The sequence below is a fragment of the Pteropus medius genome, unplaced genomic scaffold (assembly GCF_902729225.1).
Source record: "Pteropus medius unplaced genomic scaffold, Ma_sr-lr_union100, whole genome shotgun sequence".
Lineage (NCBI taxonomy): Eukaryota > Metazoa > Chordata > Mammalia > Chiroptera > Pteropodidae > Pteropus > Pteropus medius.
The window spans coordinates 4,348,538-4,371,974 of NW_024349224.1; the positions used below are offsets into that span (position 1 = coordinate 4,348,538).

At 46.4% G+C, this 23,437-nt stretch overlaps 2 long non-coding RNA genes across 2 annotated transcripts in view; both read left to right on the plus strand.

The window, feature by feature from the left end:
* The window catches only part of LOC120617268 (uncharacterized), a 34,998-nt gene extending 27,010 nt beyond the window's left edge, over window positions 1-7,988 (plus strand). Inside the window, exon 2 of the long non-coding RNA XR_005656849.1 lies at window positions 6,812-7,988. This is a non-coding gene — a long non-coding RNA (uncharacterized LOC120617268). The remainder of the gene's footprint in view (window positions 1-6,811) is intronic.
* Window positions 7,989-19,888: 11,900 nt separating this feature from the next.
* On the plus strand, window positions 19,889-22,161 carry LOC120617267 (uncharacterized). The gene is made up of 2 exons (XR_005656848.1): window positions 19,889-20,035; window positions 21,194-22,161. It is a non-coding gene; the product is annotated as an uncharacterized LOC120617267 (long non-coding RNA).
* Window positions 22,162-23,437: the final 1,276 nt, after the last annotated feature.

Here is a 23,437-nt window from a genome sequence, read left to right on the forward strand (position 1 = left end):
AAAGAGCGCTGTCAGAAACAACGCCTGGGCCGGGGGAGGGCACCAGGACCCGGCACAGTGAGAAGTTGAGCCTTGACGCAGTTACATCAGAGGCCTTCGCTGACTCCACAGGGAGCTCTGGACAGAGGATGTCCTTCAGAAATGTCCTCAGTTAAGGCAATGGGGGCAGACTTCTGTCTCTGTCCCAACGAGTCACAGGATGTGGGCTGCACCAAGCAGGGAAAGCAGCCCCTTTGCAATTCCCGGGGACGGGTGACAGTGTGAGCTGTCAGCAGTCAACACCCTCGGTGGCCATGAGGATCAGGGCCTTGGTCTTGAATAGGGGGCCATTCAAAGCGAGGCACATTAGCACAAGTATAGTCTCTGGCCCCGCATTTCCTGTTTGATGTAGCAGAGGCTGCCATACTTGATCTCCTTGGACACTGTCCAGGTAAGATAATAAACCATAAGCAAAGGGACCAGCACAGTACTCGGCACATAGCCAGCACTTGATAAAATAGCATCCGTGGATATAAACCTGAAGTCCTGGATCAGAAACAGTGTGAACAAAGGCTCAGAGGTAGGGACAAATATGATATTAAAGAAAGCAGAGAGATGGCAGCAAGGGTTTAACATAAGTGATCAGTGGGGACATAGCATGGATTTAGGTGATTGGGGACCGGATAATAGAGATTCTTCAAATTTAAGCCAAAGAATCAGGACTGGTGCAGTAGACTGTCAAAGTCAGCTAACTTGGCTGTAACTTGCTGAAGGCAATCTGCTCTTAGATTTAGAGTGTGGGGCAGACTCGGGGTGGACGTAAAGAAAGGCTTGCTTCAAATGGAGAACAGAAAGATGGCAACGCTGCGTCTCAGGACAAGGCGTTACTCGCCTGCACCTGTGGACTGACCTGGCATCTGCTCTTGTATTCAACAAGGCGTAAAAGCAACTTGAAACGTGGGAGGTTTAGATAGGACTTCTTGGGATACAGCTGGCTGCTTGAGGGAGAACTCAAGCCCTGTACCCCATCACGTCTCCAAAGAGTACATAGGTCTAGAGGATAGAAATACATAGTCCTGGCAGAAGGAGAGAAGCTCAGGGTGGCCTTTTCTGTGGAACGTTCTTAGAACAACCCGCGTGAGAAGGTGACCTGACTCGCCCTGCACACTCAACTTGCAGCCAGCAAATAAAGGTGCACTTTATCGTCTCTACCCCGGGGACAAAAATGTATTGGGCGCTGCTCAAAGCCAGCAGAGCCACAGGCGAGATGGGCCGTATCCTGTTTAACGATGGCCACAGATATTCCCTGGCAGACGGCGTGGATCAGAGTTATACACGAACGTGCGATTATACACAGGACTCATTTGTGTACGAGTCAGCGAGACCTTGGGATTTCTCGAATGCAGCAATTTCTCCTTCTTTTTCTTTATGTACCTCTTTGAAAATGTCACTTTTGATCTTGGGTTGAAAAATGATTGAAGAGTTGGAATCATTGGACTCCGTGATCCTCAAAGAACATTTAAAAATGTTGAGGATCCGCCCGTGGGAAATAGTCCCTCTGCAAAACCCAAGAATCCCCTGCTGGTTCCTACCCGCTCTGAGCAGCAGCCCCTTCCTCTCATAACGAAGAAATCATTTTTTACAATGTTATTATAAACTGGGGAATGGCTTGAATTATCTCTCTCGGTGGGGACTTCCCTTTATCTGGAATATTCAACCTAATTAGCTGCACCTATTGGTCAAGACTCAGGAAGGCAGCCAGGGGTAGTTTTAATACGTTGAAAAAAATGCCGATAGCTCTTTTAACCAAATCATTAGTGAATATTTAGATACTTAATATGGTTACTTGAGCGTATAAAGAAAACATCGATGACTGTATTTACTTGAACAAATAAAGGAACTATCGACGAGGAAGCTTCTAAACTCATTATCTGGAGATTGCTAGGGACATTTCAAATCCGTGTAGACTCACCTGGAAAGCTAACTTGGGCCTTTCGATGTGCAATGATGTTTCCTCTTCATGTGGTTTGCGTGCGTGTGCGCGCGCGCACGTGCGTGCGTGATTTTTAAGTGGCCATGCTGATGTTTGTGCTGTCCCGTGACCCAGCAAGAACGCACCTGAGTCCTCTCTGGTTTCAAGAGTGTGCAAATTCAAACACAGGGAAGCAGCCTCAGGGAGCAGCGAGCGGTTGCTTTGACGAGCGTTAACCAGCTTGCCGGCGACACAGGAGCAAACGTTTTCACGCCCCGCACCGGATGGGCTGGAGAGATAACCGTGCATCAGGCAGTCACTTAAGCGGAACTGCTGGTGTGAGGTCACCGGCGGTCCTTTTCTTTTAGTGCTCAAGGGCAAAGAGCACGGTTAATGAGGCCTACACCGGAAAGCAGCTTAAGAGGGCTGACACCGAACTGTTGGCGGCATTACAGTTTAATGTGCGTGTCCTCTGACTCAACGCGTAGATGCCACTTCACGCTTTGTAGCTCCTCAGAAAACTGAAATTTAGCTGTCTGTAGGCGGGAGGAGTGGGATTGATGAATCATCTGGAGGCAAAAAAATGAAATACATCTTTGTTTCTTTGAACTCAATAATACCCGGTGCCTGACATGCGAATGTGTTAATTACAGAGATTTCAAAGCCAAACCATAGCCTGCAGACAGTAGGTGTGTTTGTCCTCAGCACAGTACACAATACCTTTCCAGGAGGTGCGGCAAGATACTGAACACAAGGGATGTTTACGGGATGCAGCGACGCCAATTTGTGAGCATCCAAATTGTAACGGGCCAGAAAAAGTCTCACGTGAGTCATATGATCAGACTTAACAGATTGTTCTTTCTCTTGTCTGCTTTTTATCAAAAACAATGCCATGTGCCGAGGGGACCTAAATCATACCCTCCAAGAAATACCAAGCGTGATATTTTACTGAAATGCATGTTTTGATTTTAGACAGGAATCGGGTCTTTTCGAGTCCTGTTCTTTTCTGTAATGAAGCTTTTATATACTGTTTGAACCATGCAAAATTCTTTATGGTTATAGGGCGGTGCGATGGTTACGAGGTTGGGTTTTGGAATCTGAACTCTGTCCTCTCATTTCTGTGATTCAGGCACAGTCAGGGAGCCCCCTTCACACCCGTGTCCTTATCTGCAAAATGCGAGTGATAATATTTACATACTGTAAGGATTAAATGAGATAATACGTGGAAGCTGTTTGGTCTAGTGCCTGGCAAATAACGAGTGCTCAGTACACACTGCATTTCAAATATTATTCGTGTGAATAATATTAGGTGAAAGACTAGGCATCATTTAACAGATGAAAGGCAAGATTTCTTTCTGCTTGCCTATGTTCCTAGGCAAGAGAATCTAAAAGAAGTCTGGAGATTTTTACTTTAGGAAGAGCTTCTAAGATCACCCTTTTATAAATAAAAAATTTTAATAAGGTGCAGATTGGGAAAAGGACTCTCTCAAAATCAGAATGACTTCATGGCAGGAAGAGGAAGAGGCCCAAAGTCCTGGTACCCTGAGCACTGTGCGTTCGCCAGGCTCCTGGCAGTGTTTGGGTACAGGACACCTCACGACGTGTCAGTGGGAATGCTGGGTCTGGGCCATGGTAGCTGGTAACTGGGGTGCGTGTCCACACTGCACTAAACTCTTTAGACGGGTTATGATTTTAAGGGTTCTTTTTTACCTGTACTTGAGTCGAGATCATGTGGAAGTTTTGGGGCACGTGTGTCTGTTTGTAACCTTCTGGGTGTAATGTAAGCTTAGTTTATACGCTGACAAAAGGGGCAGTCCTTTACGTGGGTGTCAGAGAGGTTTTAAAATTTTAAACCACCTGGCCAAAAATTCTATTAGATCGGCTCTCATGGGATAAGGTAAATTCTCACTAAGAAGTTCGTGACAAGACACTGATAGATATGTCTTAGATAAGAATAAATTTTCCACGGGTTGCCTGCTAGCTATGACAGTACAAACCAAGGAATTAAGGTAATAAAACAGAAATCTTTGTAAGAAACACTGGGAGATATTTCTAAACATGGCACTTTTCCCAAAGAGTAGATCCAGGGAACAGAATCAGAACACCAGACACCAGAGAAGTTAATCAAAAATGGTCAACACCTGGACAAGAGAAATGATGGAAGTCTGGAGCGTCAGAGAGTTTGAACGATATGACTGACATAGGCCTCATCTCACAGGTGACCATCGGGTGGCACGGCCTTCTTCGCTCACCGCGTTAGTTTGCAAGAACACAAAAATGTGTAGGAAACCCCATTACAGTTGTCATAAATAGCCACAAGTCACATATTTGGGGAGTTAAGAACAAGACCATGAGCAAATCAAGGCCACCGCTAAAGCCTCATTATAGCTAATTAAAAGGCATTTAGCTGCAAGTAAAACAAAACAAAACCAAACCAAACCCCTACCTGACCCATCAAAAGCTTAATATCTCAAGGAATTTATGAATTTGTGGACAGACCCTTTAGAGCTGGCTCAGTAGCTGAACGGTGCCCTAGCATTCGATAGGCTTCCAATGAATTCTCTTACGTGTTCTCTTACGGTCCCATAGCTCCGGGCACCAGCTAGCCTCCCAGTGGGAGAGGGTGGCAGAGGCAAAAGGCTGTTTCCTCACGAGGCTCTGTCTTTTTATCTTACGAGGAAACCTTTCCTTGAAAAGCTAGACTCCTATGTGGGTCTACTTCCAGCTGCAAGGAAGTTTGCCAAAAGAATATTTGCCGAGGAGAGCTGGAATGGCCGTCAGGACTAGAGCTGGACCCCAACCAAAGTCAGGGTGTTGACAAGAGGAGCGTGAAGACAGGCTGGGGAGCGGGGTGGGTGTGTGTAGAGTCAGCCACGTTTGCCCCGTCAGTCTTCTGAGGCCTCGGGTCAGAAGAAGACTGGAGGGCATCCGAGTGACTTTGGGCAGAGGCAGAGAAAGATACCCTCGCGGGTTAACTGCCCACGACGACGGGTGACTTCTTCCTGATCGGAATGACAAATTTTCTCCTGTAAGACAAACAAAATCCAGGCAGCTTTTCTGCTCTCTCTTCACCTCTCACGTTTCAGAGGGCGTGTTGAGTTTCAGGACCCCTTTGCCGTAAATCGCACTGGTGAGGGGGCCCAGTGCTGGCCCCGTGGGAGTTAACCTGTAACTTACAGCTGGACACACTGTGGTCTACGGAGGCTGCTCAGAGGGGAGGCCTGGACCAGGGGTGGGTCTCGGGCAAGGAACCTCCCGCTCCGAGTGATTTTGCGGGTTCGGCCAAAGCTGAAGGCCCGAAGGTCGTAGTTTCAGAGTATATAACCTTTGTTATTTTTCTATTTATATTACTAACATTCATTATAATTATTTAGTATTCATTATTTAAAATAGGAGAATGTGGAGAAGAAAAATAAAAATCCCTCCGAGATAACTACTACTATTATTTTCATATTTATCATCCATTTTCTTTTCTAGATGTTTTTATTTGCCTATGAATATATTTAAAAATGGGACCCAGTTATATCTCTAAAGCTGTTTTATTCTGGATTGACATGGAACATCATATTGTGATAATTATCTCAGTTTAAAAGTATTCCTGGAAAGCATGCTATTTAATGGATGCTTATATTCTATTTTTTAAAATTGTCATCATATTTAAAAAAGAAATGCCTTTTCCTGTTTTGCAGTATAGTGATGCTTTTTCTAAGTTTCACTCTTGTACGTTACACTGCAGTGAACATCTTACACACGAACTTGAACTATACATTTGATTATTTCTTTAAGATAATCTGTGTCAGTGGAATTAACGGAGTTCAACGGTATGAACGTTGTTCTGTGATTTTACGCAGAACGTAAACATCCCAAACTCTCTTCACTTCTTTTAAACGAGGCATAATTTAAATTAAGATTAAAATTTACATACAGTGGAGTACATCCCTGTTATACAGATAAATGAATATTACACATATAATCACCAGGCGTGGTACGTTAGCTCCAGCATCTTCAAGTCTCAAGGTCGATCACATATTACGACTTGCTTCCCAGGAAGTTAGTACCAACTCATACTTCTTCCAGCAGGATGTGTCCGCATCGTTCTCAGTAAAGTCTTGCCAGCATTGACCCATAACGCTTAAACTATCTGACAATTTCGTGGGCAAAATTATGATTTTATGTTGCATCCCATGGTCTTTCTTAGTTATTTGTGTTTCTAGTATGCATTACCTTATCTTTCACCATGAAAAATAAGTGTGCTGGTGGTATCACATATTCTAATTGTCTCTAGATTAAGATTGTTAACCCTTCGTCTGAAATTTTTAAAGTATCATTTCCGGTTTGTCATTTGCCTTTTAATTGTGTTTGTATTGCTCACTGACAAAAAATTTAAAAAATATTCTCCGATGTATTAGTCTTTTCTCTCATGATTTCCACTATTGCATGTCCCTCCTTTTTTTTCTCTCTCTCTTTTTTCCTATTTTTCTTTTTTTCCTACTGTTTTTTTTGCTCAGGAATTCCTTGTTTATTTCGAATAATTCAAATAATGGCTTTTTTAATTTAATAAGCTCAAGATCATTTTTTAAATAAGTATTTTGTTTTTCGTTCAACCCTCGAACCCACCTGTAATTTGTCTTAGTCGTGGTATAAATAGTGGCACAGGTATCCCATGAGGCTGCTTTTCCATCATACATTGAGAGTTTATATATATAAGATCTATTTTAAGGTTTTCTCTTTCATTCTTTTGAAACCGCCCATGGTAATTATTTTAGATTTGTAATACATTTCCATATTTGGTGGGGAAGTCCTTCTCACTGGTCTTATTTTTCATATATTTCCACTGGTCTTGCCTGTTTCTTTTTTTAGATGAAAACTATTGTCTTTTCCCCAAAACTCTGGTTTGCAACGAACCTACAGAAACATCATTCATCTAGTTCCCCATGCCAAAAGCTAGTGTGGCCAAGATGGCACCCACAAAATGTACGTGTGGCCTACATCCAGCCTCGTACGTGGTTGGTTTAGGACAAGGTGATTCATTCCGGCGAATGGACTCTAAGCAAAAGTCACCTGAGTCAGTTCCAAGACAAAGAAGTTACAGCCTGGGGCACCTCTCTCTTTCCCTCCTGGCACCTTAAAAGACATGCATTGACATGGCAGCATCACACCTTGGAGAAATCCGGAAGCCCAGAGTCAGTCCTAACCCACAGCGGGCTTTGCCTGAATAAGAGACAAACACCTGTTTCTCAAGCCGCCGAGACTACAAAGCATATTTGTTATCATGTACCCGACTCCCTTACTCCCATCGCTGGCCCTAACACCCGAGATGCCATCTTGGACTCCCTCCACCTACTCCCACCCCGCGTCTGCTCCATCGGCAAGTCCTGAGCCTCCGCCTTTCGTGTTTACTCTGACCCCAGTGATTCTCGCCACTTTCCTTGACAAAACCACAGACCCATGGGCTGGAAACTAGGGTTTTTCACCTCTGCGGGATGTCAAGAATGTCTCCCCCGGGGTACAAACAACAATAGTGTGAGACAATCGAGCCCTCTATTCTCTTTCCCAGCGGAAGCCTGCCCTGCCCTTCCACCGTGGCACCTGTTTCTGGGCTGAGAGCTCTGGGCTTCCACGGTGAAAGAAGCGACAAGGAACACATCCGAGGACTGAGAATCCACCCAGGGCAGGCAGGGCAGGCATTTCCTTTTCCTGGTACTCAGCAAAACGGAGGCAGAACCCAGAGAGCGGATAGATCATGAGAACCTATTTTGATGATGGATTAGCTTGTCATATTTTGGCATATAACTCAGAAGGAGTTCAAGTCATTGACAGATCTTGCTACAATAAGACTCCTTTCGTTTCTATTTACATATTTTTGCGAATGAGTTTTCTCAGCCCTTATATCGCTAAAAATAAAAATTGGCATAGTATGAGTGTCAAGCCCTGTCTCTTTCTAGTGGTAAATAAAAGCCATCCAAGGGGAAAAAAGCCCCATTAGCACCCTGAAGAGATGCATTTCTAATAAACTTTAATTTTGCTTTATCTTTAATCATTATTCAATATCATTCGTCATATGTCTATGTTATTATAATTAATCGTGTTGGTAATTAATAGTTTATGTTATTGTAATCAATTGCATTATTAATGTGTTTATGTTATTGTAATCAATTGTGTGTTAGAATTTCTGATAATCCAAGAAAAAAAATTACTAGTTAGAGGTTTTATGGCCATAGGCATTAAAAAAAAACAAATTAAATTCTTACACATATTTTTGAGGCAGAGACTTATGCTAGAATAATCAATAAAAGACCTTCAAATACTAAAATCTATTACATTCGGATAAAAATCTGTAGGGAAATGTAATGGAAAACATAATGAAAATATGAGTTAAAAGATAAAAAAGCGTGATACATAACAGATTTGTTTTAAACCGTCAACATTTACAATAAGCAGAAATCACATTTTTTGTAACTACTTACACTTAGGTTGAAAAATTTTAGATGCCAACTTAAAACTGTGGGAAGGAGCTCATAATATTTCAAAATCTTTTTTTGGAATGAACAAGAGACAGAAGTTTGGAGACCCCTGCCCTAGGAGAAACGACCCTTGTCAGCTACGAGTGCTTCTACAATCACCTCCCCCACCCCCGCTCCCACAGCTTCTACGCTTGCCCTTCCCACTGTCAATCATTTCTTGCCAACTGTCAATTCTCCACCCAGTCACCAGTGTGTGTGTGCGCGTGCGTTACGCTGAATCAGACGATGCCATTCCTCCACGTGTGGACTCTCCATCTTTCCATCGATACAGCTTTCTCATGGCCTAGTGTGCCCGTCGGAGCTCGGCCTCTGTTATCGTTTACCTCCTTGTTAATTCTTCATTTGCCTCCAGCCATTTTGGACTTCCTGGTCTCAGAACGTGCCAGACTCACTTTGCCTCCGTGAAGGCTCATTCTTTCTCATCGTTGGGGTGTCACGTACTCAGAGAGGTTGTTCCTAAGGTTTCATCTGCGCTCTGTCTCCCCTGACGTGCTGTATTCCCCGTCACAGCAGATGGTACTCTCTGGAATTTTGATATACACGATTTCTTCCGAAGTTATTTGTGTGTCTTCCTCCAGAGAATGGAGATCCCACGAAGGCAGAGACTTTTGTCTATCTTGTCGCCTCTTTGTCCCCACGTTCCAGAGTATAATCTGCTTCATGCGAGGCACGGAATTCATATTTGTTAATGATTGAATGATAAGAAAGAATTGGAAACTATATTCACTAATAAGGCAGCTATTTCTTCGATATAATAATGTACGGCTTTTTAAAATCACGTTTAAAAGAATTTATAGTAAGAAAAAAATGTAAGGACTTAGTGTTCAGTGGAAAAAAGGGTACAAATATCTATATCTGTATCTGTATCTATTATCTATATCTATATGACCTCACAAGTCAATATGATACGCAGTCTCATAAAAAATAACCATAGTTGTGTGGGCATGGGTTATTTTCTGCTGTGTTATAAATGAGTACTTATGTTATGTAGGGAGTTTGAAAGTTTGAGAAGATTAAAGACAGCCAAAGGGCCATAACTTGAAAAGAATCACGTCTGTGTACAGGCACTGTTTTAGACATTCTGGTGTCCAGGAAAGAGTATGAAATCCATGTGTGTCACGTAGTGTAAGCCACGGCAGCAAACAGTCCCCAAGTATCAGCCGCTTCAAATAGGTCGACAGCGTGTGGTCCGTGGTAACTTACTTTGGTGTGGTCCACAAGCTAAGAATAATTTTTATTAAGTGTTATTAAAAAGGAGAAGAGTATGTGATGGAGGTAAATCCCACAAAGTTGAAACTATTTGCTGTCTGCCTTTTCATAGAGAAAAATTGTCGAGGGCTCAAAGCGACAGACTTCATGCTTGCTCATGCTGCGTGTCCACTGTGGGTTGGGAGGGGCTCTTCTCATCCTTGTCCCTCCTGGACCCAGGCTGATGGGGCAGCTGTCATCACGAATGTTTCCAGTTACTGTGCCACAAGGAAAGAGATCTCTGGGAGTCACATGACTACAACTAAACCGTTAGCCCAGAAGTGACACATGTCACTTCTACTGTCAGTTTGCTGACTGCCAAGTAGACCTGTGGCCCCTCACACCCAGAAGCCAGGAGGTGGGACTGGGGGGCAAGGAACGGCTACTATACCGTAAGAGGGGTCGTGAGACTCTCGAAGCGCCGTTTTGAGGCCTCTCAGCTCGAGGCAGAGGGAGTCACTCCAAGTCTTATTCTAGTGGTTTCTGGAGAAAATGACCCGATCTCAGAGCATAGAACCAGGCAATACTACTGAAGGTCACTTAAATCTCCACTGTTTATTTAACCATTTGGGAAACAGCTTTTAAATGATGAAGTCAAATGAGAAACTGGAATGAAGACACGAGGCACAAACTCTAGTGTCTGCAGGGGCCAGTCGGGTAACAGGGATGCATATCAACACGGAGTGTGGGGACCGCAGTGACTTGGGGGGTGCGGGCCTATTTAAGAGACTGGCTGCCACACAGCCTCAGTGCGTAGCCACAGATCCTGGACAGGTTTGATTTTATTTTATTTCGAAAGAGAAAACAGTAATCTTGGTATTTATTTATGTGAGGTCATCCCAATTTTAAAATTAGCAACAGATTTTGAAAATTTGCAAAAATGAGTGGCCTCGATAAGCCACGTCTGTGAAGGACTTGTATCCAAAGGCGTCTGGTTTGCGCACTATATAGAGGGGGGAGGGGAGGGGGACCCAGTTTTTCTTGTAGAGCAAGCCCCACGCGGGGCTCGAAGCCTTCGGAGGCAGCGCCTTGCTGTTTCTCTTCCCAGTCGGCTGCGGTTCAGGACAGTGAGCGTCTGCCTTGTAGCAGGCCCATCGCTGGCTCTTTATCCCGTCCCACGTCCACAGAAGACACTAGAACACTGTCACAGCCCCTGGAGGAGGCCGAGGGGGCAGTTCTCGAACACTGCGCTCACAGCGGGTGGGCCAGGTAACCTCGGGCTCTCTGAGGAGGAGGCAGCCTGGCACCGCCCTCGGACAGGTCAGTCAGGCCCAGCCAGGCGCCGTTGTGGGTGACAGGCTGGGCAACCAGCCCGGGGCTGCTGCAGAGGCCATGTGTCGCGCACCTCCCATGGCACCCCCTGACGTTCTCCTGGCCTTTATCTTAGTCCAGCCAGAGCTGTAGCGACCTGCCCCGTAGGCAGGAAATCTGACAGGGCCCCGGGGGGGGCCGCATCGTGTATCTGTCACCTTCCGTTTCAGATCAGCCTGCAGGGACCCACTTGGTGGTCACACGGGGCCGTCTTTGACCTATGGGGGTTGAGGGGGCTGGATAAGTACTCCCCTCTTCGGTCCCTCAGTAGATAAGTCTGAGGAACATTCCAGAAGCTCCTTAGAGGCTCCTGGGGGAATCGAGCCCACGGAGGCAGCCATCCCGATGAGAGCCGCTTTCGTGTGTCATTCTTTCCCGTCGCTCACCGAGGTGCCCTGAACTCAGGCCCCATGACAAGTCAGCTGCCCCCAAACCCTTGTCCTGGTTCTTCGTTCTTGGGGAAACCAAGTTAAGCCAAAAGGCATTGGACAAACGTTGACTAATTGAAGGGTCCCTACATGGAAACGCGGGCTCGCGTTCCGCCGCGTTGGGTCACCTGCGCCCCTTGTCTTGGTGGGGAGGTGATGGAAGGCTTCGGGAAAAGCCAGATGGCACGAAGGAGAGCAAGCCGCCTGGGGTTGTCCCAAGGACGGGTTCTCAGCGTCCCCCACGGAGCCCCCTTCTCTCTCTCTCAGCTCCATTGGCCCAGGCAGCCACCTGTCACTCTCCGCCCAAGCTGAGCCCGCCCCCTCCCTCCAACACATCCCTGACTCGCCAGCGATAAAAATACGTTTCCCCCTCAAGGGCCGATTCCAGTGGGTTGCCCATGGTCGCCTGAGACCCGGGCGGAGGGGTCCAAGGCTGCGTGGACCCACGGGGGAGAGGTCTGAGGGCTTATCATGCCCCAGCACACGAGGGCCCGGGAGGGGCGGTGGTGACCGCAGTGCCTCGTGTTTGTCCTCCATCCCTGGGGCTGTGTGCGGCTGTCTTCACTGTTATCCGTGCTACTTATAAACATTCTCCTTGAAAGCAGAGTTTAAGATTATTTTTACCAAATCATACATCTCGAGTTCACTAAGGACAGCTTGGACGCGCCCTGTCCTAGCATTTGGCCCTCGACCACTATCATTTCAACACCCTCCGCCCCCAGATCTATATCACCATTCGAACCAGGTTTTCTCGTAATCCCTAAAACAGCCTGCTGAGCGTAAAGAATTATAGTATTTGGTCCAAATAACCCAGGAAGATGCCACATGCACTTATGTGTCATACAAACAGAGGCTCCTAGAATAGCATGCTTGAAAATTAGAGATGGCAGACAGCTAGCAGGTTGTTGGCGGCCCTGTGCAATTTGGTTCAATGCCTGGTATTTTTACAGAATTTCTTTTAACATTGCCTATTTTACTAACGATTTCGGTCACACCTGTTAGGAAACTCGATTCACGTCTCTTGTTTAGCCAGCTTGAGAGACCACTGCCTCACGAGCTCGTGCCAGCTCTTCGCCTTGATTTTAGTTCTCAGAAAACTTTCGAAAGCATCACCAAGTCATCGCATTTGAGCCACGACAACAACACTTTAATGGAAATATTTACCTGGGAGGTGGCTCACCGAAGCAGTTTACAACACACCAAAACGTCGGAAGCTGCCTGAATGTTTGAAAAATAACGGATTAATTAAATTAAGCTTTCATTCACCCGTGGCGTATGATACTAGGCCATCATTAAAAATGATGTCGATGCAAACTGAACAATCTCAAATAGGAGCCAATAAAGACTCAAAAGCGACAAAAGTAGATTATAAACTAGCATGCGCACACTGCCCTGACTTCTGTGAGAGACCGTATAGGATTTTTCAAATGTGAAATGTTGTATGCCACACTGAACAGCAGCTAAAGCTGGATGCTTTTGGTTTACCCGTCTCTAGCCTCTATAGTTCCTCATTTATCTGTACTGAATATGTAGTGCTTTTTATAAACAGGAAGAAAAGTCATTTTAACCAGAAACGAACCTTAGCCTCTTTTTTCCCTTTCATTTTTATACCTGCTTAAGAGGGGTCAGTCCCCACGAGTTCACTCAAAGGCAGCCACTGAGGTAGCCACTTGACAAATCAATATTTACCTTCCTGTTCACCAGAGCACGTGCTCACTGATAACCTCTGTGAAGAATTTTCTGGAGTTGAATTGCAAAGGTGTCTTCTAGTTCCTTTAATTCTGCCAGGAACAGATTCTGGCTCTTTCAAGCCCTGGCAGGTTTGCACTCAGCTGAGTAACTGATATCCAGGTGCAGACCAGGTAAATAACTGTCCCCAAAAGCTCCCCGAAGGCAGGCTTGCAGTCCTCTAGCTGCCTGCAAACCGAATCCCTCATTCCTTGGACAAAAGAGACAGCGTCCCCTCTAAAGCTGCCCCGTGGGACGGCAGGGTTGCTCCGTGTGTTCACCTAAGCTTTGTTTATATCCCTTCCAACAAAGGTACAGAAAGCCACCGGGCAGGAAGGTGTGTCCGGCCTGGAGCCCTTTTCCCTGAGCCTGTGCGGGGTGTAACGTAACTCCCATCCCCTTCAACCCCCACTTCGTAAAGCCCAACTGATTACGGCTGTTGTTAAAGGTTAGTGAACTAGAAAAACACACCGGGCCACGGCCAGCGCCTTCCTCATCTCAGCCAGGGGTGCCCGGACGTCCCTGAGCCCCCTCCGGAAGTGGGCTGCTCCTCTGAGGCCACTCGGAAGAAAGGGTTACTGACCATCTAGAAACTGCGATCAGCTTTCTTCTCTCTCCGGAAACTCACACGAAACCATTTCTCAAGTATCAGCTTCTCCCACAAAAGTCCTTCGCGACTGACATGGCATCATAAAAACAAACTCAGCAGATCCGCCCCCGAGGTCTGTGCACCCTCCCGATCGTATTCCAGAGGGGACGACTCTGTCGCTGGCTCCCGGAGGAGGGCGGGACGGTGGCCGCACGGCCGCCCAGGGTGTCCTCACCCTGAGCAGGTGCCCGTAAGTCAACCCCATGGGTTCTTCTTCGCGGCTAAGCGGCTTCGTGAGCCCATCGTCTGAGATTTAAAGCGAATCGGCTGAAGGGAACAGGCCGGACTGATGTAATTCGTGGGACGGTCCTCAGGGAGATGCATCTGGAAGGGTTTTCATTTTGTAGACACGCCGAGCAGCCTCCACGACCGAGGGGAGCACCTCGACACACTCTGTGTGCACCAGCCGTATCCCGTGTGTATGTCAACCTCCGGGCCTTTAAAATACCAGGCCCCCTTTCTGTTAAAAGAAGACCCCCCGCTCCCCAAAAGAAAGAGAGAGAGAGAGAAAAGGAAAACCCCACAACACTCCCACAACACTGACGGAGACGTGGAAAGCAGGCAGACACCTGGCCCTCCTTGCTGGATGTTTGCTGTGGAAAGTCTGTTCACATTTAACGAGAAATGACATCATGAAGCGTTCGCTCCCATCACTGCGGCCGCTCCGTCTCGAGAGTCATCCTTGCTCAGATCTGAGCGAAACTTCGGGAGTCAAGGAAAACGTTCGACACAAAAGAAAATCGAGCTCACGGAGACGAAAATGGCCAGCAGGACGGGGCTGGTGACAGTCGCGCCGGGACCGTCTTGTCCTGGTGCCAAGCCTCCATCTTTTCGGAACATTCCATTTTCGCCAAAGGGCCAAGGGGCTATAAAATGCTTTAAAAACATTCTATTTTAACAATGCCGTGCAGCGAAAACGGTTTGCTTTTAATGGCCATCTGTATAAAGTCTCTTTTTATTTAGGAAAATCTATTTTAAATTAAATATCATAAGCCCACGAGCCATTGCAAACAATATTTTCGACCATATGCTCTGAATTACTATGCCATTTTCTTAGGAGAGCATTGCTCTGCCTTGACGTGGGCAGAGCGAGCCCAGAGGGCAGGATGGCAGGAATTTTCAATAAGGCCACCGAGGATAGAATGATGGCCAGGAGCCAGAAAGCAGGCTTCCCGCAACTTACCCGTCTTCTGAGTTATCACAACGCGGATCCACCTCCCTTTTACGAAAGACCTTCCGTTTGATCCACCTTTCTGCCTCGTCTAGAAACCAGTCCTAGAAATGCTGGCCGCTCTGCCCGTTGCCCATTGCTTGCCCTTGGCGAATGTCCTCCCACTGCCTCCTCCTGTTCCTTCTGCGGCTCCCCCACTAATGAACACCAAGGGGCAGCGCAGCCACCTGGTTGGCTGAGACCCCCGGTGACCGAAAATTCGGTGAGCTGGTGGTACCTGACTAAGGTAGAGGGAGTACAAGGTTCGCTTGGGGACTGGTTTCGTGGGAGTTACAGACGCTCTGATCCTGGGCATGATCCTTCCATCTGACCCTTTACCAGCTCGCCGGGCGTGACTGCCCAAGGCCGGCACCCCTCCCACAGGGGGTGACCCAAGGCATTGCTTCGGGCTACGGAGCAGCTTTCTGCCTGGGTGCCTAAAAACCGTCCAGCACGAGGTTTGACTTTTTGGTGGTGCTGGTTCCTGTTTCCATTCTCTCCCTCCAGTCATCGCTTCTTTCCTGTGTCCCTTCCTCCCATTCTGCCACGTTTCCTTCCTTTTCTCCCTCCTTCTCTTTCGTCCTCCTCGTTTGAGTTTCTGTCTGTGCGACCTGGAGCAGGACTATAATTATTCGGACTGTCCAGGATTATGGGTGATGGTTAATGTGTAGGATTATTCATTATGATTTTGATGTCTACTAAGTGCTACCCAATTGACAAGTATCATCGTCAGATCTTACAGTGGAGATGAGAGTATTGTCGTCTTCATTTTCGAGGTGAAAAAGAAATGAATTCTGAGGGGGGTTACCTGACATGTCCGAGATGACACACCTCACAGTAGTAGGATCCGAACTCCCCACATCTGTCCATACTTTTTCCCCCTATGCCTTAAGGACGGTCATATGCCATGTTTGGGTCTCTTTTTTTTTTTCTTGTAAAATGAGCTTTATGGCTCCATAACATTATTGGGTCTTCCCAACTGGGCTGCTTATTCATCCATTCACTTCCCCTTTATTATGCTCCCAACGCTTTGTTGTCTAAGTTATAAATCTTCTCTTGGGCCACACAATGGATGTGTCAGGAGGACAAGCTTTAGAGAGAGATAGAGCGGGGTCAAGTTTAAGATCAGCACTTAATAGCGGTCCCTGAGCCTCAATCTCATTTTCCTTTAAACGGGACGTGTGCGTGGGTTGCTAACTACAGCACTTCCTTCTTATGGTTTATGAGCGGATGAAGGGGATGTCTTACTGAGCAGTTTGCACAGATAGCTAATTAGTGCTAATTTCTCTCCCTCTCAGGCCTCACTGAGCCACATTCCCCATCGCTCACCACACCCCAGCCTCACGAACTGTTCTAATTCCCTTAAAAGTCTCAGGCTCTTCCTGAACGCGAGGCCTTAGATGCCGTGTCACCTCTCAGGTGGATATGTCTCTCCCCATCCCTGGCCAGGGGCTATATGTCAATGTCCTTTAGTTACGAGTAAAAGAAATGTTGGTTCATTTAGGTAAGAGTCAATTAATTAAAAGGATACTGAATAGACTATAGAATTATAAAGAGCCAAAGAGCCAGGCCACGGAACAAAGGTGAATCAGGGTGGCTGTTCCAGTAGTCATCAGTGGGAAATAAAATGCCTCCAAACTTGATGGCGTGTAAAATAACAATCATTCAGTTTGCTTATGTTTGGGTGAGGATCAGAGGGAGTCGAAGTCTCTGGTTCATGTGGTCCAGATGGCTCACCCACCTGGTGGTGAGCTGGTGACAGCCATCAGCTAGGGCTCGGGGGGTTGTGTACCTCGGTCCCCCTCCATGGCCGCCTGAGCGTCTCTGCGGTGTGGCCATGAGCCAGGAACGTAGAGGGTTGTTGGAGACAAGTCGTGAGGTTTCACGGTGGCCGCGTTCCGAGTACCCACGAGAACCAGGTAGATGTCACGTTGCCTCTTCGGGCCCAGCCTCAGAAGTCACAGAGCATCATTTTTACCATCACCTCAAAGCCACGCAGATTCAAGGGGACGGAGTGCAGACCCTACATCTCAGTGGGAGCTGAAGCCGAGCAGGCAGGACGGGAGATAGTGACATAGTGATCTTCAGAAAACGTAGCGTGTCATGGCTTCTCTGGGAAGGTTCCCATGACAGCTCTAGGGCTTCGCTCCCCATCAGAGACGCTCGCCATCCATGCTACCTGTTTTGTGACAACATGGATGGACCTCGAGATAATCATGCTAAGCGAAATAAGCTAGACAGAGAAAGTTGAAAATCACATGATATCACTTATATGTGGGATATAAACCTAAAAGCAACAAACGAGCAGGACAAACAAACAGAGACTCATGGGCATAGACTATAGACTAGTTGTTACTAGTGGGGTCGGGGAGGAGGGGGTAGGTAGATGGGGTAAATGGGGTCACAAATGGCAGTATTTCATCTCTTCTAATGTCTGAGTCATATTCCATTGTATATATGTACCACAGCTTCTTTAGCCAACCATCTATCGTAGGACACTTCAGTTGCTTCCATGTCCTGGCCACTGTGAATAATGCTGCTATGAACATCGGTGTGCAAATCTCTTTTCGGATATGGGTTTTCAAGTCTTTGGGGTAAATACCCAGTAGAGGGATTGCTGGATCATATCATAGATCAATTCTTAGTGTTTTGAGGAACCTCCATACTGTTTTCCATAGTGGCTGTACCAATTTGCAGTCCCACCAGCAGTGTATGAGGGTTCCTTTTTCTCCGCATTAAATCAATCCAGTTTTTAATTTTAAACTTGGAAGAAAAGTAGACTGAGTGCTGAGAACAGCCATGAACCCAAAGTTAAACTGGGGATTCGGGGAGGGCCTCCTGGAGGACGCGACACCAAGTGTTAGTGGACGTAGCTTGTTTGGATCTACTCCTTCTTTTATGCAATTGACCTCTCTCACTTCCTGTGATCCTAGAGAAACTAACTGTCACATGTCCCAATCCATTGACTATGGGAAGTCACGTGGTACAACATAGGCTAATCAGATCTTTTCCCCTGGAAGTTGGGTTTAAATCGAACACAGAACAGGTAGCATGGTGAGCATCTCTGATGGGGAGCGAAGCCCTAGAGCTGTCACGGGAACCTTCCCAGAGAAGCCATGACACGCTATGTTTTCTGAAGATCACTATATCACTAATTTATTTAACTATTGTATATATAATATTCTATTATATGAATATTCAACAATATATTCATTAATTGTCCTACTAATGGATCTTTATGTGTTTACTGGTTATTCCCATTTCTTCCCCTGTCTATCACCCGGTAACATCCTTTGTTCTTTATGGTTTTTAGATACTATTCCTTGTCGGTTATACACATTGCAACAATCTTCTCATAGTCCCCGGCCCGTCTTTTCGCTTGGTTCAACGTGAGTTTTTTAATAGAAGTTTTAATTCTAATGACATCAAATTAGTCAGTCTTTTATGGCTTGCACTTTGGGTACCTTGATTAAAAAATTCTCCTTCAACTTGAGGGAGCCGGCACCCGTGACTGACCATGACCAAGCCCCGAAGCTGAGCCCCGGTGCAGTGCCTCACGGCGGGCTGGCTCTGGGGACCACAAACACCCCACTGTCCCCTTGCGATCAAGCCGAGGCTGGACTCAGCTTTGCTTCGCTTCGTCCCCTGCCCTCGACACCATCCATCCCTCCTCCTAAGCTCCTGTAAGGCTGGTTGATTGAGGCTTCAGTACGCCGCCCTCCTAAGAATCCCTGCCCCAGCCCCTGTCCCTGGAGAACTTAGAAAACGTGCTCGTTTCCTTGTTGAAGATTTGTCCTCCCCGCTCAGGTCTAGGCTCCTGCCCTGCACCCTGCAGGGGAGCAAAGACCTGCGTTGTTACATTGACCATTTCGCTCAGCATAAGGCCCATTACACAGAAGGTGCTCGGTGAGGGTATGCCGCACAAATGACGGGTGGATAAATCTGGCTTTGTAGAACCAGCTCCAGAGTGACGGCAGCTCAGCATCGACAGCAGAGCTGCAACCCGCCCATCCACCCCACCCCGCGAACAGGTACCCCGGGCTGCGTTCGCAGCAAGTGTGCGCTGCAAATTCGCTTCTCTTATTTTTATCCTTATGAAACACAAACCCGTATAAAGCCGGGGGTGGGCTGGGGATGTCAAATCCCACCCCACAGTACGCCTCCTCCAAGTATCCGATTACACAAAGTCCTCAAAGAATATGATTAATGTAACTAAGCCATATTCACACTCTGACATTCTTCCCGGCCAAACACATATTTCAGCCTCACCCGGTCCCTTTCAACAAATAAGCTGTTTTGAAAATGATTTCCAGGGCGATGTCTGTTGCCATAGGAATGACATTAAATGAAAAGGACAGAAAATATAGAGGGTGATAAACTGCATACTTGGATGACACACTTGACTTGGAAGCCTGTGTTCAAATGAGGCATACATGCCAAGATTTTTATGAAAGACAAAATTAAAATGTATCACTATCAAGCTGTAACTGACAAGGTATTGTGTGGCGGGCTGTTAACATACTGCTCCATATATTTATTGTTTGTCATTTTACTGGCCTTGACAAAGGTCTCCCAGAGCTGTAAATCACACCATTAAATCTGCCATGAGCAACAGAGGCTGTTGGAAAGAAGAGAAAGCAAGCGTGGTGTTGAATCCCTGTTTCTGATGCGTGCTGGGTGAGCCATCGCGTCCTCCAAGGAGCCTTCCCGCTTCGGGCTGACACTTTTATAAGTGTCAGATTGTTGGCTTTTGACCCCTTGGAAAAAAAAAAAGGAAACGCAGAAAACTTCTCCCCACCTGTTCCTAACTGCTCCCACTCTTTGCTTTTTAGGAGATGCCCACCCCAGGCTTGGTTTATGCTAGACCTCAGATTCTCCGGAGTGCCCCATGGCCAAGTGCCCGGCCTGAGCTGGCTTTTGTTATTTTCCTGAAGTTTCCCTGAGTCTTTTCGCTACACCAGCCGAGACTCGATTGTTTTAGAACTGGTAAGTTTATAAAGGCTCTTTCCACCCGCGGCTGCGGTCCAGAGTGGGACTGTGCGGAGCTGCTAGGTCCTGCCTCTGTGTCCAGCTGGGCCTCAGAAGTCCTGACCTCGCCAGCTCCCCTCGCCCTTCCTTCCAGATGTGTCGGGGAGACGCTGGCTGGACGCTGGCCAGGCAGAACGCTACGATGGGGAGAACAGGGAAAGGCCAATTAAAATGAGTCGGGATCATGGCTTCCCTGCCATGAGATGTGGGAATTTTGCAAGTTTTTAAACCCACGTGGAGCTTAGTTTTCTCACGTGTTTAGAAAACGGGGGGTCGTCGGATTTCAATTACTTCTAAATTACCTTCCGGCTCCATTTTTAAATAAAATTAAGGGACTCGAGGAGGCGCTCTGGGGCATTCGCAGCCTCTGGGAAGGGCTTGTCTGTGTTATCCAGAATCATCTTAATCAGAGGTCCAAATGAAGACTAATCAGGCAATGGGGCCGCTCTTCTCCAGGTGGTGGGGGTGAGGGGGATGGAGAAGAGAGAGGAGAGAGAGAGAGAGAGAGAGAGACAGAGACAGAGTATAAGAGGAGAGACAGAGAGAGAGAGAAAGAAGAGAAAAACACCACCTCAAGCGGGCTGGCTCTGGGGACCACAAACACCCCACTGTCCCCCTGCGATCAAGCCGAGGCTGGACTCAGCTTTGCTTCGCTTCGTGACAGTGAGAACACAAGGATTCAATCACTGGTGGGGAGCGGGGACAGTTGGTTCAGGATTCACTAAATATGGGTGAGCTCTCTGCCAACGCCTCTCTGTAATGTCTGCGTTTATTTTTATAACGCGAATGGCTGTTTGGGGCAACAAGAGTTTAAAAGATCAGACGGCTTTTGTCAACACACTTATGTGCAGAGTACCTTTTTTCCTGAAACCTTCTGTGCCAAGAAGCAGACTTGTCAGAATGTTCGAAGATCTCTTTATACAAAAATTAAGCATTTTAAGGCATACGATTTTTGTTTTGGTCAGTTACTGTCAGAATGCCGTGCATGCAGCCTTCGAAATCAGCAACTTGTATGTTGAGTTTGCAATAATCTTATAATTACAGATTCGAGGGAAAGTTAAAATTGCCTCTCACTGGGAAAAGGCTGACCAGTGAACCGTGACATTCTTTCATCAGGTCCCTGTAGTGGGCGAGCCCCGTCTCGGCCTCGGAGCTGCTGGGAGACGCTCTCGTCACATGCTCTTGTACTAAGAATCGGCGTAGAGCAAAGCTGCAGGCCCGTGCTTGGCGTCGACCCTGGGCCTCGGTTCCGGCTCTGAAGCTGATGTCGACTTGCCGCTGTTGCAATGGAGTTAATCAGTGCTGCTGAAGAGTCCAGGTTCTAGCATCTGCCAAGGCTGAAGTCCCGACTCCACCACCTACTTGCTGTGTGACTTTAGGGGGAGGGGTCATTCCCCCTCTTGGAGCTTTGTTTTCCTCATCTGTAAAATATGGTGGTTGTGATTCAGTGAGCTGGAACATGCTACACCTGATGGATTGCACAATAGGGGTAGAATCTTAAGTGTCATTACCTAATTATTATTCGCTGTGATTCTAGAAAAGTCATGCGATGTCTCAAAAGGTGCATCTGTCCCACCTCTTAAAAAGTAATGAGATAGATGCTGTCGTTATTATGAGACTGATATTAGATCAACCAGGACTGCGAGCAACTTGAGACTTACGAAGTACAGATAAAAAGAAAGTGATTATTATTTTGATTTTTCAACTGTTCCAAATCAGAAAATCTTCAGGCGAGATAGAATGACAGCTTTAATTATCACTAGATTACTTAAAACCTTTTGAACATCATTTAAAAGTATTGAGACTAAAATACAAACTGTAAGTAATATCCACAGCATCGGCCAATTAACAAAGCTTGGACCTATGGTCTTTTCATTCGCCAGCTGTAAACAATTCTACAGCAAAAGCTAAGTGGGAGCTTGTGTGTTAAGAGTTGAAAGTGTTACCCGAACGCAGGTTCCTGCCGTAGGTTAATACCTGGGGGCGTGGCGTTTCGAATCCTTACTATTAATATCGATATCAGAAAAGCTCGATCAAGGAATATTATATAAATCTACTTCAAAGTCTTAAAATATTCAAATATATTTAGAATATGTAGAATTTGCATTTTTTCTATTTAAAAAAAATTCAAATTCGTATTCCATTTAGAACGTTTAAAAACCGGCTTTCTTTTGAACATTTCAAAAGGAAAAAAAAAAAGCACGCAAAAGAAATATATGCAATAAGCCAAAGGAAATACACACAACCAATACTCCCAGATAATCGAAGAAATAACGAACTACCACGAGGGTGCGCTGTCTTACTGGTCCCTCTGGCAGAGTGCAGTGCCAGGTCAGCGAGGGCTGATGGGAATAAGTGTTCACATGGTCTGTTGCTAGTACAGTTGCCTCTGGTGAGATTATAGGTGAGATTATAGGTGAGATTATAGGTGAGATTATAGACTTTTAGTTTTCTAACTTTGCGTATTCTCTGAATATTTTTAAAAGCTGCATCCCTTTCACGATGAGAGAAAAATTATTCTCAGTTTCAAAAGGCACGCTAAAAATGTATTTGATAATATTGTGTAAGTAAGACACTGATTCCTAATTTCGTGCGCCAGCTTTTTTGGCTATCCCCCGCGCAGAGTTTTAGTTGAGATACAGCTGTTTGGATGCATGTGGGTTTGTCACATTGTCGCAGTTCTCACTGAGGGTAGTACTTTGATGTCCTAAAATGTATGTACTCCCATAGACTTTCTCCGATATTAATTTACTTAGAATTTCCTTGAAGACGAAGTTACGTTCATGAACAGAATTAATTAAATGCCGAGAATAATTTGCCTCGTTTACATTTTAAAAACAAATAGAGCCAAATTTTAAAATATTCCTTGGGGGTCAAGATTGGATCCCATACTGAATTTCAGGAAAGAAAAAAATAAAGCTAGAGAAAAAGTTGGGGCGCACCTTGGAGCTGTATCCAGCTATCAGAATCTCTCTGTTTCATTGACTTAACGTGACCCACATCTAGGTCACTGTCATGGGAGGTCAGATGGATACAGATGCAGGAGTGAGAACAGGAGGAGGGGACTCTATGCAGGCATTCGGGGCCCAGGCTGGTGGAGGCTCCGCCATCTTCACCATGAGGCGCTCAAGGGCAGCCACGACCAAGTCCTGAGAGAGTGTGGGAAGGTCCCTCAGGTGGCGTCGGGAGCCGGGCCTGGAAATGGCGCTCATCACTTCTACCCACACTCCCCCACTCCTGGAGGACCTCTCTCCTGGCCATACCTATTTGTAAGAGAGGCTGGTACCGGTAGCGTGGCCACGTGCCCAGAGGAAGGGAAACTGAGTTTGGCAAATAGCCAGCCGCCCTCTGTCGCAACCC